A 16,368-nucleotide genomic window follows, 5' to 3' on the forward strand; every position below is an offset into this window, starting at 1 on the left:
GAATTATATGCTTTTCCTATCAGATTTAAGGTTGTTAACTTCACTGTTTCATCCTTTTATAATGTTAGCATTAATATAGCACTTTGAAACCTGCAACGGACTTTTAATTTTTTTCTTATTTTAATTCTCATAGCAACTCTGAAAGAAATTATCATCCCCATTTTACAAGTGACAAAAACAAGGCAGTAGAAGTGAGTTGACTAGGGTCACACAGCTGGTAAATGTCTAAAGCCATGCTGTGTGGAGAATGATTGAAATAACTGAATCATGGGAACTATTACCCTGCCAAAGAATTCAGATAATCTCAAAAGTTTGAGAATCCTTGATCTATGCTAAGCAACTGCTTTGCTCAGTCATCGGATGGAAAAGGAAAGACTGAAACTGAAAAGATAAATAATTTTTAAAGTCTCTGTGGTTTTAAATTTTAATGAAAAATTATATATTCAGATCCCTTACTAAAATTCAAATATATGATTTCTACAACAGCCCTCGATTTACTAAACTTGTCGAAATTAGAGATTAATCTAATATGAATCATTCTTATTAAACCCATGTTGATTTATTTGAAATCATTGTCCCTAAGTGTTTATAAACAGTAGCCCAATCTCCTAATTTTACCAGAAATCAACATTAAGCTAACTGAGCTATAGTTTGAACTATCTTCCTTCTCCCTTTCAAAAGCCAAGTCTATAGTGTTTCTTTGATTCTCCAAAAATCAGTGATAGAGGATTACTTCTGCAAGTTCATTAAGTGACCCAGGATGTAATTCCTCCCAGCCTACTTACTTTCCAAGTATTTCTTATCCTAATTCAAGAGAAGTTCCATAATTGATAGGTTTTTTTTTACTTCTCCATAAGTGGAAGAATGCTAGTGAATATTTAATAATAAACACTCCTCCCGACCTCCCAAAAACTATGCATCACATACTTTTAAGTTTACTCTAAATTATTAATACTTAAGTTCATACCATCAACAAAACAATAAATCAAACCTGATTTTTAGTATTAGAAATTTTTAAGACAAAAATGTTCACAAAAAATGGAGCTTTTAACAATCTGTTTTCTGCTTATGGTTCTAAACTAGCTCCAGAATTTTCCTTTTGGCTTAAAACATGTGCTCCACTAAGTAATGGAGGGATATTGGCTTTCTGTGTTGACTAGTTGAAGAAAGCCTAAGTAATTCATTTCCTCTCCACTCAAATAAAAGTAATATCTTTATTAATAATGACCATCTTAAGATGACAGCTTGTTATCACTTAGCAACTTTATGACAGACTACAATACTCTATAATTACACTTGACCTGACAAAAGGGAAAATGAGTTTTTGTTTATCCATGATCCTAAAAGTAGACAAATGTTCTTTAAAGTCCTTGGTCTTTTCGCCTTCTTACCTATTAACTTTATCCAAGGTTTTCAGTGAGTGCTGGAAAAGCTCATCTTCTTATCAGCAGTATTTTATTTTGCCATATAAACCCAAATCAGGGAATACCATCTTCACAGAAGAATCAAAATGGTTGGTGACCCAAAAAGTAATGTACAGATCATGGTAGTAAGCTGAAACAATCAGTAAAAATTATGCATAAGAAATAGATTTTTAAAACATCATTAAAAGACATCTATGACTGGAAAAGAAAAGAAAATAATTGTTAGCAAGAGTGAAGAATAACAGATCCACATAGGAGCACAGCAAATACTTTAGTGATAGAAACAGAAATTCACCAGAACAACTCCAGCCTGTTGGAGAAATCTTCTAGGGAGGATTTACAGAAAGATGTTGACAAGAATTGAGCAGAATGAGAAGGCATGGATGGATAATGATGTGCAATATGGAGGGAATATCCACAGGGATAAGATAATGGACTCATCAAAACTTGTACATACACCTTCCTCAGACAACTTGCTTGGTGAAGCATAGCATCGCTTACTTATAACATTCAATCTTAAATTCTTTTTCTAAGCCTTTTTTCCTGATATGGTTTTCCTTATGCTAACTGGTCCTGTTCTCCTGCTTCCTTCTCTGGTTCTTATGGCTGGGGGAACTTTTTATTCTAACTTTCTCCTTCGTAAAATTATCAGCAGCTATTTCATTTTCATATTCTCTTCCTGCAGATCAGAGTAGTACTTTTTGCTTTGTTTTGTTTTGCTTTGTCTCATTTTTCTGGTATTGCTCTACAGTTACTGTCAGAGAAGTGTTTAGGCTTTAAGTATTAGTGTCAAGTATTCCTAAGCCTAGGGATGGAAGAAGGGGGTTACAGAGTTTAACTGGCTCTGTTAGTGGAAAAACAAATTGTTACTAGTTGCCACACAGCTCTTAATCATTTTGGGAATGATTCAATGAAATAAATGTTCCAAAGCAAAGCTGGGAAATGAGCTAGCAATAGATCTTTGAAAGCTTTCCCAGACTTGTCCTGCCTTTTTTCCCTGAGTATTTGTATTTAAAAAACAAAAACAAGAACAAGAACAAAAATCTTTCCTTCCCTAAATATTTTTGGTCAATGATTTCACAATGTGAGAAACTCTTGGTGTGAAAACTACCTCAATCAACTTAGGACAACTATCATGTAATATCTTAAAGAGCTGTCTAGGAAACAGATTAAGGGACTTGTCTATCAGAGACAGGATGTAAATCCAGGTTTTCTTGATTACAACGCCATTCCTCTATCCACTACCAATTATCTCTCTGATCCCCCAACAAATAGGTTGAATTCAAAGATTACACAATGTATATGTGAATTATTCAAGAATTAATACTATAAAGAAGAAGATAATATAGAAATAGAACAAGCTAAATGGACTGTCATAGGATTTTTCAATTGCTAATTTATCTCTGGTGAACTATAAGGGAAATACTATGCAGTGTGACAAAATTGATTAAGCTTTAAAAAAAATGTTGTGTATGAATGTGGATATAGATATAGATATGCACATATGAATAGATATAGAGGGAAAAAAGACAGATCATATTTGCAGGAGATGGAGCAGAAGCAATTTCAAGAAGCTCATTAGAGTGCTCTGTACCTACCACAGATGAGAAATTGTTTAAAAGAATTTCAGTGCTCAAAAGCCAAGTGTCCTACTGAGCATAGGTTCAGGTGGTTTTGAGGAGAATTTTTTTTATAAAAACTTAATAAGAGTTCTGCCCAAGAAGAAGAGGATCTTCCTTCTTTATAATAATTCAGCCTTGGACTGGAGATGAGTCAAGGATAGAGAAAGAATCAATCATTTCATTTACCCATGGTTCCTGTCCTTGTATGGTCTATTCATCACTAATAAAATTTCATTTTATTATATTCAGTCCAATGTTTTAGTCTGTCAGGATTTTTTTATTCCTAACTTTATTATCCATTGTAGCTAGATACCTAAGTTGTGTAATAGATAGTGCTACACCTGAATCAGGAAAACCTGTATTTGAATCTTGCCTCAAATACTAACTGTGATTTTGATCAAGACAACTTCTGCCTCAGTTTTTCCATCTTTATCACTATGTAAAATAGAGATGAAGATATCACCTTCCTCTCAGAGTTATTGTAAGAATTTTGTGAGATTGTTGTTCATTAATTTTTCATTCATGTTCAACTCTTCATGACTCCATTTGGAGTTTTCTTCACAAAGATACTAGGATGATTTTCCATTTCATTCTCTAGCTCCATTTATAGATGAGGAACTAAGACAACAAGGCTTAAATGACTTGCCCAGCTAAATGTCTAAAGAAGAATTTTATTTCAGGTCTTCCCAATTCCAAGTATAGTCTCTTCTCATGATGAGTAATTCACTCTATTTTATCCATTATGTTATAGAGAAGTCTGAACTTTGAATAAAAACAATTATCTTTGACTCCCAGCTATGCCACTTAGTAGTTATAATGATCTTGACTGGCCAATGTAGAAAGTCACAGATAATGAGGAACCCTGGGTCAGGTATAAGACTCTTTAGTCCAGTGAAACCCTGATGTGTCTGGTTTGGCTCCCCATTCCCCCAGATGCTTCTCAGTCTTCTTGAGAAGTCAGAATTACAACCTGTGTTGTAATTAAAGCAGGGTTATACTAAGTGGCAAGGAAACATTTGCACACTTTATAGCAAGTTGTTTATGTGGTTCTGTATGCACAGTACATAGTTAGCACATGAACAGTGTACTATAGTTATATGTGTATTAGGGTATATTATAAGGCTGAGAAAATTTTGACCATCTTTGAGAGTTCCACCCCTTCATTTCTCACCTATGATCAGGATTTGGGCTAGTACCAAAATCCTCCAGTGAGTATGTCCAGACAGGCCAACTCACTTAACCTCAGATTCTTCATTTCTTTAAAATTTTCAAAGTCCTTTTCAAGTCTAAACCTATGATTCTAAATCTGTTATTATTCCATTTGATAAGATGTAAAGTCCTCAAACTTTCATGTGCTGTATAAAATTATTTTTTATCAAGTGTGTTAGATGTGTTTACCAACTTTCTGCCATCCTCAAACTTGTAAAGCCTACTGTTTTATTCAAGTCACTGATAAAAAGTCAAATGATTAAGGACCTAGCCCAGACCTCAAGGCCTTTGCTATAAAGATTGACACTGACCTATCAATTATTTGTTTTGTTTTGTTTTTATTGAGTCGTTTTGCTAATTTTGAATCTAAGTGAGATCATTTATCCCACATATCTATGTCTTGTCCACAATTCTAATGTGAAAGACTTAGTTAAACACCTTGCTAAGAGCAAGAAATACTGTCTGCAGAATTACTCTGATCAGTCTAGTAATACTGTCTGTGACATGTTATTAGTTTGATGTAGGCTAGGCTGGTTTCATTTTTTTTATTTTATTTATAATTTTTTGACAGTATATATGCATGAGTAATTTTTTTAATAACATTATCCCTTGTATTCATTTTTCCAAATTATCCCCTCCCTCCCTCTACTCCCTCCCCTTGATGACAGGCAATCCCATACATTTTACATGTGTTACAATATAACCTAGATACAATATATGTGTGTAAATACCATTTTCTTGTTGCACGTTAAGTATTAGATTCCGAAGGTATAAGTAACCTGGGTAAATAGACAGTAGTGCTAACAATTTACATTCACTTCCCAGTGTTCCTTCTCTGGGTGTAGTTGTCTCTGTCCATCATTGATCAACTGGAAGTGAGTTAGATCTTCTTTATGTTGAAGATATCCACTTCCATCAGAATACATCTTCATACAACACTGAAGTGTACAGCGATCTTCTGATTCTATTCATTTCACTCAGCGTCAGTTGATGTAAGTCTCTCCAAGCCTCTCTGTATACCTCCTGCTGGTCATTTCTTACAGAGCAATAATATTCCATAACCTTCATATACCATAATTTACCCAACCAGTCTCCAACTGATGGGCATCCATTCATCTTCCAGTTTCTAGCTACAACAAAAAGAGCTGCCACAAACATTTTGGCACATACAGGTCCCTTTCCCCTCCTCAGTATTTCTTTGAGATATAAGCCCAATAGCAGCAATGCTGGATCAAAGGGTATGCACAGTTTGATAACTTTTGGGGCATAGTTCCAAATTTAGGCTGGTTTCATTTTAAAGAAAAAGGGAGCCAGCTTTGGAAATCCATTTTTCAATTCCATTGAAATTATCTGAAATAATGCTACATTAATAAATAATATGCTAAATAATTTAAAAAATAAAATAAGACTAGAACTCACACTATTGGCATGGCTTCCTAATCACCTGAGGGATGAAAAACACAGTCTATGGGAAACGGATCCTCTTCAGACTTGTTGGAATTCCCTACTATCTGATAAACTGATTGGTCAGGCTTTATGATCATGGCAAAAAAATGAATATATCTGAATCAGTGATTGTAACACTTTAAAATATTTTTATTAAGGTAAACTTATTTTTGGTGAATTTTATATGGTCCATGAGTAGCTCTTCATATTCTGCTGTCAAGTCTAAATCTCTGAACTGGCATGAGTTGACCTAGAAAAAAAACTGTCATCCCCCAAAAATTAAAGGCATATGATATGATTAACTCTTGATTAAACCATAATAGGGATAATCATTTTCCTTTCTAAATGTTCAAAATCATCATTTTAATAATATGTTCTAGAATGGTACAAGAAATGTTGGAATGACCAAAATGTTAACTCATGTTTCTAGGGTGTCATCTGGCCAGCTAAGTTATAAGTAATAGAAGGAACATAAGAATGACAAGTAAAAAAAGGAAGAGGGAGATTTAAAGAAAGAAAAGGGAAATAGGGAGAAAAAGGAAAGATACAAGTGCCACCCAACAGATATCTAAAGTGTTACTATATGGAGATGGTATCATAGTTGCCTTACACATATCTATCCATAGAAAAGAGAAAAATCATTATTATAATTGAATGATTTTAAATAGTAGTTAATGATTAAATGCATTGCTTGAATAAAAGAATGTATCTTCCTCCTACTAATCCTAATTTATATTTTTTTAAATCAAAGGACTGAACATTAGTATATACTTTAGATATTAATTTTGTGTTTACAACAGGTGATGAGTATCCTTTTAATATCTTTTAAAGTTTACTACATAACTCAATGACAGAACTAGATATCTAAATGAAACCTTTCTTCATTCTTAGGTCTAATTTGTTATTCCCTATATAATATAATTCTTTTACCAAATGAAATAAATACATTGGAGCACCTTGAATTTTTAAAAATTCAAGAAATAAAAAATATAATTCTTTTATTCAGCTAGAAAGGTAAAGCTTCTAGAAGATAGAAATATTGGGTCACAGAAGAATATATAATTTTACATCATCCTAATTTGTGAACCCTTAGTGTTTTCCTTATTTGATAATAAGAACTTTGAGGACACAGACTGAATTATTGTAATATAAACTGCATCGTATCATTTAGTATAATAAATATATATATAATAAATTATTTCTTTATTATGTATGGTAAGTGCTTGTGCCTACTACTCTGTGAATGTTCAACACCATTATTTGAGCAAGTAAAATTTAATTTCCCACTTAATATTCCTAAGAAAAAGATAGTCAGTTTTGTCCTCAATAGTGAAAATTTTTTAACTGATGTTACTATTACATTTTGTTTATTAGAATAAATAATAAGAACACCATTAAAATTTGTCAGATTCAGATTTAAAAGACAAATTCCTGATAGGAATTAAGTAAATCATAAAAAAATAACAAGTGTCTAAATAGCTTAAAAAAAAAAAAAGCCACCCACCACCATAAACTAACTCAAAAGATCTATTTTAGATATTAGATATTAGAAACAAAAGCCTTCATCTTCATTCCTAGTCCATTTAAAGTAATTAGAAATTTTAGAAAGCTGATAAGGACATTTGTACTTCTCAATGATTTCCTGAAAGATGATATCTAGACTCTTTTTTTTAATCATGGTTTTCAGGTAGTCCAATAATTCTTAGATTGTCTCTCCTAGATCTATTTTCCACGTCAGTTGTTTTTCCAATGAGGTATTTTACATTTTGTTCTATTTTTCAACCTAACAATAAGTTTCAAACTAGACTACTTCTCCATTATCTTCATCCCTATTACACTGTATATCACATGAGCCATCTTAGAGTTCTCAACATGATATATACATGCAGATTTTTTTTTTGGTTTTGGTTGAGTGATTCTTGATGTCTCATTGAGTCATTAATTTTCATTTGTTCAATTCTAATTTTTAGTGAATTATTTTCTTCAGTTACTTTTTTAGCTCCTTTTGTATTTGGCCAATTGATATTTTTTGCTGAGGCAATTGGGATTAAGTGACTTGCCCAGTGTCACACAGCTAGGAAGTGTTAAGTGTCTGAGGACAGATTTGAATTCAGGTCCTCCTGACTTCAGGATGGTGCTCTATGGTCAATTGAATTTTAAATGAGTTGTTTTATTCAATGGATTTTTTCCCATTTAACAAATTCAGTTTTTCAAGGAGTTGTTTTCTTTTTCCATTTTGTCAAATCTATTTGTAAGGAATTTTCTTCAGATAATTTCTGTGTTTCATTTTCCAAATTCTCCTGAAATGTTTTTATTTCATTTCCTTTCTCTATTTTTCTTCCAATTCTCTTTTAAGATCCTTTTTTTAATTCTTCCAAGAGAGCCTTGTAAGATGGGAACCAATTCATATCATCCTTTGAGACTTCATCTGGAAATGATTTGCTCTTAGTGTCCTCAGGGTTTGAGGTCTATTCTTTTCTTTCTCCATAAAAACTATCATCTATGGTCAGAGTTTTTTGCCTTTTTGCTCATTTTTTAAAAAGGTTGATGTTTGCTTTTAGGGCAAAAGGGAAGATTGTCCATGCTTTCTCTCTAGACAAGAGTGGTTATGCTGGGTCATGCTGCTGATTTCCAGAGCTGGGTGGATGTGGTCAAGTCCCTTGTTATACTGAGGTTCGGAGGCTCACTATTTGTCTTTTGTATTTGTTTTGGATATCTCACAGCTAATCTGCTGATCCACTGGTTTGCAACCAGGACAGAGTAGCCAACATTGCTGTAGATTCCTCCCAGTAGATTCCCGAGCATATGGACCCCACACTCCTCTGGGTCTCTGTGCTTCACCTGCATTCAGCTGCCTCCCCTCCCCCCCATTGAAACAGACCTTTTCTGAAGTTCTTCTAAAATATCTTCTGCTGAAAATGTGTTACACTTCAAATATTTGTGGGTTCTGTCATTCTAAAACCAATTAAGAGGCTTGATTTGGTGTTAATCTGAGGGACATCAGGGAGAGCTAAGAAAAAGATTTGTCTCTTCTCCACCATCTTGGCTCTGCCCTTATATTTGTACTTCTCTACCAAAAAGAAAGTATGTGAAATAATAATGCTAAATTAATAAATAGCTAAATAATTAAAATAATAAAATAATTTTAGATTAATTAGAGCATCATAGGCAATTAATGCATATTGGTCAAATGACTGTAAAAACACTAGTTAAGTAATTCATTCATTTTATCAATATTTATTATCTACAACATGTCTAGATACTGCAAAGGTTGTAAAAGATGTGCTATGCTTTTAAGATTTTGGAACACAAATTATATTAGTGGTGATAATGATTTTGAAAATAAGTTGTGATCAAAGTTATTCACCAAAAAAATTTTACAAGGAGGCATTCCTTCAAAATTTTGAGCTACCAGGAACTTCATACCAAAGGGTTTATGTTGTAATAGATTTTAACTCCTTTAAAAAGAGAAGCATTAGCACTGCAATTCTGCCTAATTAACATTTCCTTCTTATACAACTGACTGGCTAATAACTTAATATCTATGCTTATAAAAGGACATCTAAGTTTTGTGATTTATACAAGGAAAATGATCACACTAGACTAAAAGCATCTCACTCCAGGAGAAAAATAAATTCTTTTATCTACAACTTGCCATGTCTTATTGTTCACCACAGACAATTGGCTCTTAGTGAGATTTTCATCCTTCTAATTCTAGAGGAAGACTTGGCAACCCTACTATTGTGATATTGCTCTTTTTAATCAACATGTCTGGGGATAAAATCTCTAGAGATTTTAGTTGCCCAATTTTCAGAGCCCTTCCTCAATGACAGAGAATCAACTACTTACTATGTTTCATATTCCGAAGGCTACAGGGAAAAAACTAGCTATTTCTTCTCCAGCAAAGACTGTCTAAGACAATCTGACTGGCCATGTAACCTCATTTCTTCATTTGTAGAATGAAAGAGTTGTACCAAGGAATCTCCATTCTAAAGCTATGATTTTTAAAAATTAAATAAAACTCTAAGTAGTAAACAATTACAAAGTATACTCTTTGATATAATACCCTGAAGTACCTACTTATTAACAATGGTTTTAGGTTTGTTTTTTGTTTTTGTTTTTTTTTTTGAAGTTTTTTGCATTGAGTATTCAATGTCACTGAATTGAAACAATTCATCTTTACTTCTAGGGAATTTGCCTTTTGTTACATATTGACGCAACCCTTAAACTCAACAAATAGTTTTTGAATGAATACTATTATCAAGACCTTGTGGTAAACACTAGACACATGATATTATAATTTATTATATTGTATATTTATTATACTAACTGATATAATTTACATTACAACAATTCTGTTTCTGCCCTCAAGATTTTTATTATCAAATAAGGAAAACACTACGGGTTCAAAAATTAGGATGATATAAAATTACATATTCTTCTGTGACCTATTATTTTTATTATCCAGAGGCTTTCCCTTTCTAGCTCAATAAAATCACTATGTTATGAAAGATGAGGTACTTTGATATTTTCATTTGAGAAATGCAAACTTGGTATTTTTCATCCCAGAACTATTAATATAAATTTGACACATGAAATGAACACATTTACCTATAACTTTAAAAGATCACAAAAATATGGATTAATACATTTTGATGTTATCTTATTTCTGCATATCTAGGGAGGAAAACACATTGTTATATGTTCTCACATGTTTTCACATTAAAATGAAGATTTGAACATCAGAGGGAAGGAGAGTGGAAAGAAAATTAGGTATTACTGAATTAGAAGAATCCTGTCCAAAGGATGGGAACAGGGCTAAACATGCATCTAAAACTCTACTGAAAGGAGAAGTACTATATCACTCTACTACTGCCATTTCATAAAGAGCATGCACCATTTGTAACCAAAGCTTTTCAGATATAGTGACTAGTCCTAACTATAGGTTAAGCCTGCTTTTGTATCAAAAATGGACTTATTTTTTCCTCTCATTCAGAATTCTCCTCAAGTTAACAATTGGGACCCTCAGGAGCTTGCTTCTTCAGCCATCATTAGTATTTATCATTTATCTAGTATGCTACAGAGTGCTCCGTAGTTGATGATGGTTTTCAAAAGAAAATACAAAACCCTTGCTCTTAGGGAGTACATGGTCCATTAAAGGCATTTTCAGAAACTAGGAAAAAAGGAAATGCAATTGTGCCAAAACAATGTGTCAGGTAGGTGGGCGGGCTACTTACTCTGTCACTTTGTGGGAGATTTAGGAGTGGAGTTATTCGATTATTTCTCCTTCTCCTGTTTGGCTGCCTGGCTACCTTATACAATAGTCTCTGTGGAAGCAAAAGGATTTAAGAGAGGTAGAGGAAAGAAGTAAGAACGAAATATAATGTGTCAAGGTGTTTTATTAGCATACCATGATGAATAAAGTATGTAATTTCTCCTCAGATGATTCCCTTCACCTGAACTGTGACACTCACTATTCAAGGTATGGAGGGAGAAGAGTTACTTTCATCATCCTTCTCTGGGCAAATGCTAGAACCAGTCTAAAATTTTATAAAAAGTAGGGGCAAACATAAGCCAGGATGATGATCTGTGTCCACCCTAACTGACCCAATCCAACCTTGATTTCCTTTTTAATATTACCCGATAAAATCAATTTCCTTTTAAAGGATATTTGTATTAATAAAACAGTATTATTCTGAGATAACAATATTCTACTAGATTGAAAAGAGATGCCTTTCTTTTCATTTCCCCCTGGTTTTAGTATTTTTTGTAGTAAGCAGTGTTGCTGAGATTGGACCTTCGATTTGAATGTTTACCTCATGATTACCTCAAGTTCTTTGATATATCTATGAAAGTGGAAATATTTTGTTAAAGCATATTTTCCATTAAAAATATTAAATTTTCATCTAAGGTAAATATAATTCAATGCAAATAAAGTTGAGGATAAGATTATCTGCTTCTTATTTATTAATTGGTCCCATCATAATTAACCACATCTATAATAAAGAAGCAAAATAGTTTCTAAAAGAATTACTCAATTGAATATGACACCATAATTAGTATTATAGAATAAGAGAAAAATCTCCATTTCCTTGCTGACCTTTTTTTATGTAGTCATTAAACTAATTTTGATAACTCAAAAGAAAAACCCTCACATGGAATGGCATACTCGTACTCCCTTCGCTTTATCTAATAAAAATGATTTTGATGACTCTAAAAAGCTCCTTAGTTTATTTGTTAGGAGCAAAATTGTTATTTTTATGCATAGTTCTTATCCCATAAAGCTTGTTGTTCTTATGTAATACAAATGGTAAATGTGGCATTAAAGGCTTGCTTCTTTTTCCAAAGGATATAAAAATACCCCAACCCACAAATGTCATCCCATCTATTTTTAAGTAGTGTGCTGCTGGATAAACAGCTGAAGCTCCTAAACCCTATGAGAAAATTCAAAGTTTAAATAACCCATTTTATCTCATTGAAAACACATAGTACAAGACTGACAAAGAACATATGGGTTTTTATATCCTTTTGCATACATGTTTTCTTAATTTTAGGTATAAAATTCTAGTTAGACTGAAAAAGTAGGAAAGCCAAGTGCAGTCCTTTTCATTGCTGATTCTTTAGCCAGCCCTAGCTTTTCTAGATTCATAGAATTTTTAACTGAAAGGGACTATTGTCCAACTCACAGATTGGATAATTGAGAAAGACTGGTTGAAAGAAAGGGCATCTAGGTGGTACCGTGGATAGAGCGTGCTGGACCCAAGTTCAAACCTGGATAAGTCACTTAACCCTGTTTCCCTCAGTTTCCTCATCTATAAAATGAGCTGGAAAGAAATGGCAAACCCCTCTAGTATCTTTGTCAATAATTCAAATTGAATCACAGAGAATTGGACATGAATAATCAACAATGACCCAGAGATGGGAAATAGCTTGCCCAGGTCACAAGAGTATCAGCAGCAGGATTAGAATCCATACCTTCCTTCTACCCATTACAACACATTTCACATTTCAACTAAAATGGAATTAGGAACATTTGTTTTTATTAAGTTAGAAATGGAATCTGAGGATTCAGGGAATATATGGGAACGTTCAATTCTGTTGAATTCAATGTGTGCAAGTTTATGGTTTTTTTCAGGGGAAGTTTATTCCTCTAAGGCTTCCTCCCTTCCTTCCTCTCTCCCTTCCTTCCTTCCTTCCTTGCTTTTTTCCTTCCTTCCTACCTACTTTTTCTTGGGTCTCATAGTTTTCTTTATGTTATCAGTTGGATGAGAAATAAAGAATGACAACTTTCTGAGTCTGGGTTTCTTGGTACTTAAATAAGTGAGAAAATTAATAAAAGAACTTATATTTAATTTTTAATTTCTTGGTTTGGTTCAACTTTATGGTTTTATTGGTGTGAAGAATTTCCAATGTGTAAACTCACTCCATCAATGAAAAATGCTAACTTCTGTCAAACTTATATTCTGAGGCAATTGGGGTTAAGTGACTTGCCCAAGGTCACATAGCTAGGAAATGTTAAGTGTCTGAGTCACATTTGAACTCAGGTCCTCCTGCTTTATCCACTGCACCACCTAGCTGCCCCTCAAATTTATAATATTAAGTGAATGCCTAAGATACCAAATTGTAAAGGGCTAGAACTGAGCAATGCACTTGGATAATGAAGCACGTGAGACTAATTGCCAATTGGACAGTTCCCTATTAACTTGTTTGAAGGTTGACCCTCCCCAGCTGTTCTGTGCTGACTTGATTGGTGGGACAAAGAGGGGGAAGTGACGTGTGTGGGAGGAGTAGGAGGAGGAAGAGGAATTGAGACGCTGATGCTGAGTCAGTCTCTCCTGGCGTTTGAGGGAGGAGGGTGTGTGTGAGATTGTTAGACCTAATCCCCTGACCCTGACCGTAAAAGATCAAGAATAAAGAGATTTAGTGATCCTGATTCCGGCTGATTTCTGGGAAGACAGAGTTCCAGCACCAAACAGTTAAATGATTGTCCATAGTTATACAACTAATAGCGAAGGTAGGTTTTCCTAATTTTATACTTGGCCATCTATTCACTATACCATGCTTCCTCTAAACACTAAAAAAACATATCTATTTATAAATTTTAAAATTACTTTATAAACTTAAGTAAACACAATTTTAACTTTGAATTATCCTTGTATAGCTGTTGTGAGAATCTAAAAGAAATGAAAAATCCAAGTAAAAGATCCCATTTAACCTCCTCCCACTTTCACTCCCACTTTCTTTGATTACTCACAAACTAGAAACTGCAAATTTCAAAATCTTCTATGGTATTCAGATGTCTTCAGGAATTCTTTTTAACCTTTTGGTTCATACTAAATTTAAAAACAAAAGAAAAATAATACCCTTTTGTTTTTTATAAGAATACTAAACTATTTGAAAGATAATTCACAAAGAAATCTGTGTACAGAAATGAAAAAAAGCTGTGTCAGGAAAAATGCAGAAAAGAAAAGCATTGCAGTTTTTCCTCATCTCAGAGACAGAATTCCTAGCCCTTTCCTCCTAATCCCAAGCCATAGGCATGAACATAATACATTGATAATATATTAAATCAAAAATAATAGCAAATAAAAGTGATAAGAAAAAATATTCTGGGATCCCCGTACACGTTGACTATACCTTCACACAGATTACCATATATTAATGGGGGGAACACACAGAGAAAACATACATGAACAGAGAATACAATTGGAGGACTCATGTAGAAAACATATAAGTCTGGGACCCATATGAAAAGAAATACGTGATAAGATGTATCCTGCATATATTTTCTTAAATACTGAAGATTCCTCAAGAGATATAATTTCATTATTTTTCTAATCATTATCATTGTCAAAGGAGGTAGAACTCAAGGTTTCCAGACTACCACATGGCCTCCTCTGTAAGATCAGTAGCCACACAAAAGAGGCTTTTTAAACAATCCATAGAGGAAAAGCCAAACAAGAAGCATGAGTATTGTCAAGAAATGAAATTGTATGGCAGTCCTTTGAGCTAATCATTACATAGTATACCTTGGACAGGTGTTGCTGATGAACAATAAGCTGGGTCCAGAATGAAATCTGAGAAAGTGTATTTAGTTTTTAACAATCTCAAGCTACTTCCTGACACAAAATAATAACTCATATTATATAGAACTCCAAGATTTACGAGACTTTTTTCATGACACTCTTTTAAAATAGTTATAGTTAAGTATTATTCTCATATGACAAATATGCTTAATAAAGCTCTCTGTTGAATGATATGCACATTTAACACAACTAGTAAGTAATCCAGTTTAAAGGAAAACCCAAAAGGAAACTCTATAACAAACTGTTTATCATGGAAAGAAGAAACCTATCCATATCACTTTTCATGTTATTATTTCTATGTTATTATTATTGAGCAAGTCACCCTCTCTAAATCCTTGGTTTCCTCATCTGTAAAATGTGTGTGTTAATAGCACCTACTCCTCCTAGGGCTGTTGAATCAAACAAGATTGTATACATCATCCTTACACTTTACATACTCTATAAATATTAAGTATGGTTGTTATTATTACACAGTACAAACTAGACAAATCTTTTCTGATGATATGTTGCCCATGTTTGCCTGAAGGGTATAAAAAAGAAATAATTTATTCTTTACAAATAAGATAGCACAAGTGGAACTTAATCCAATATAACTTCTTGTAATCAGAGTAGTTCAATGTGTCCAAACAACTACAGGTCCTGTGTACAAGGCTATTTTTGATATTGTTTTTGTTGTTGTCCAATCATTCACTTGTATTGATAATCACATACTGATTGCAAGTCTGCATCAGCACCTTCGAATGTGAAATGAGTGTGTGTGTGTGTGTGTTTGTGTAAATTCCAATCAATGTCTGAAACAGGGAAGAATAATAAGAAATTCTATGATTCAGTATTCTGTTTTTATTTTACATTAACAAATAATTATTTATTTTCTTAAATGAGACAATCCACTTCATCACAGCTATTAGCAATTGACAATGCTGCCTGAGATGAGCCATGCTGTAAATTGCTCAATGTAAAATTTAAAAATTCAATAACATTTTGGTTTAGTCATGGGCTCTAATAGTTTTAGTGAAAGTAGAATATTTTGTTTTTAAAAAGTAAGCAGGTTCTTAATAATTTCTTAATATTTATTTTTAAATTTATTTTATGTACATTTATAATCTGTCCCTCCCCCAGTAAAAATTGAAAAATTAAACATAATCCAGCAAAAGAAATTCCCACATCACCATGCCTAAACATGCACATATGGATAGGAAGAAAAGAATCAAGTTGTGGAGTGCTTAAAATCCCAATGAAAGGACTTAATATTTAATTCTGAAGGTAATGGCAAGTCCCTGGGATTTATTGAATAGGGGAGGAGCCCTATGATCAGAAGTCTGCCTTAAGAAAAATTTCTTTCACAGATGAGTGGAGAATAAAGTAGAGTAAGGAAAAGTGTGGGGAAGAGAGGTCAAATTGAGATTCAAGGAAACTGGTGGCAAAGATCTCTGAGTATGAAGTTGGGAAGATATAGGGTTGTGAGGACAAATAAAATAATATTTCTTAAAGTGCTTAGCACAGTACTGACATATAATAGGTGTTATATAAATACTTAGTTCCTTCCTTTATTTTGAAGGTTACTACAGCAGTTCAGACATA

The 16,368-nt window shown here is 33.2% G+C and overlaps 1 protein-coding gene across 19 annotated transcripts in view; it reads left to right on the forward strand.

Annotated features, from left to right (window-relative positions):
• The window catches only part of DLGAP1 (DLG associated protein 1), a 1,106,389-nt gene that overhangs the window by 733,168 nt on the left and 356,853 nt on the right, over positions 1-16,368 (forward strand). The gene's annotated exons all lie outside the window — the stretch shown is intronic.

This window comes from Sminthopsis crassicaudata, chromosome 1 (assembly GCF_048593235.1).
Source record: "Sminthopsis crassicaudata isolate SCR6 chromosome 1, ASM4859323v1, whole genome shotgun sequence".
NCBI classification, from domain to species: domain Eukaryota; kingdom Metazoa; phylum Chordata; class Mammalia; order Dasyuromorphia; family Dasyuridae; genus Sminthopsis; species Sminthopsis crassicaudata.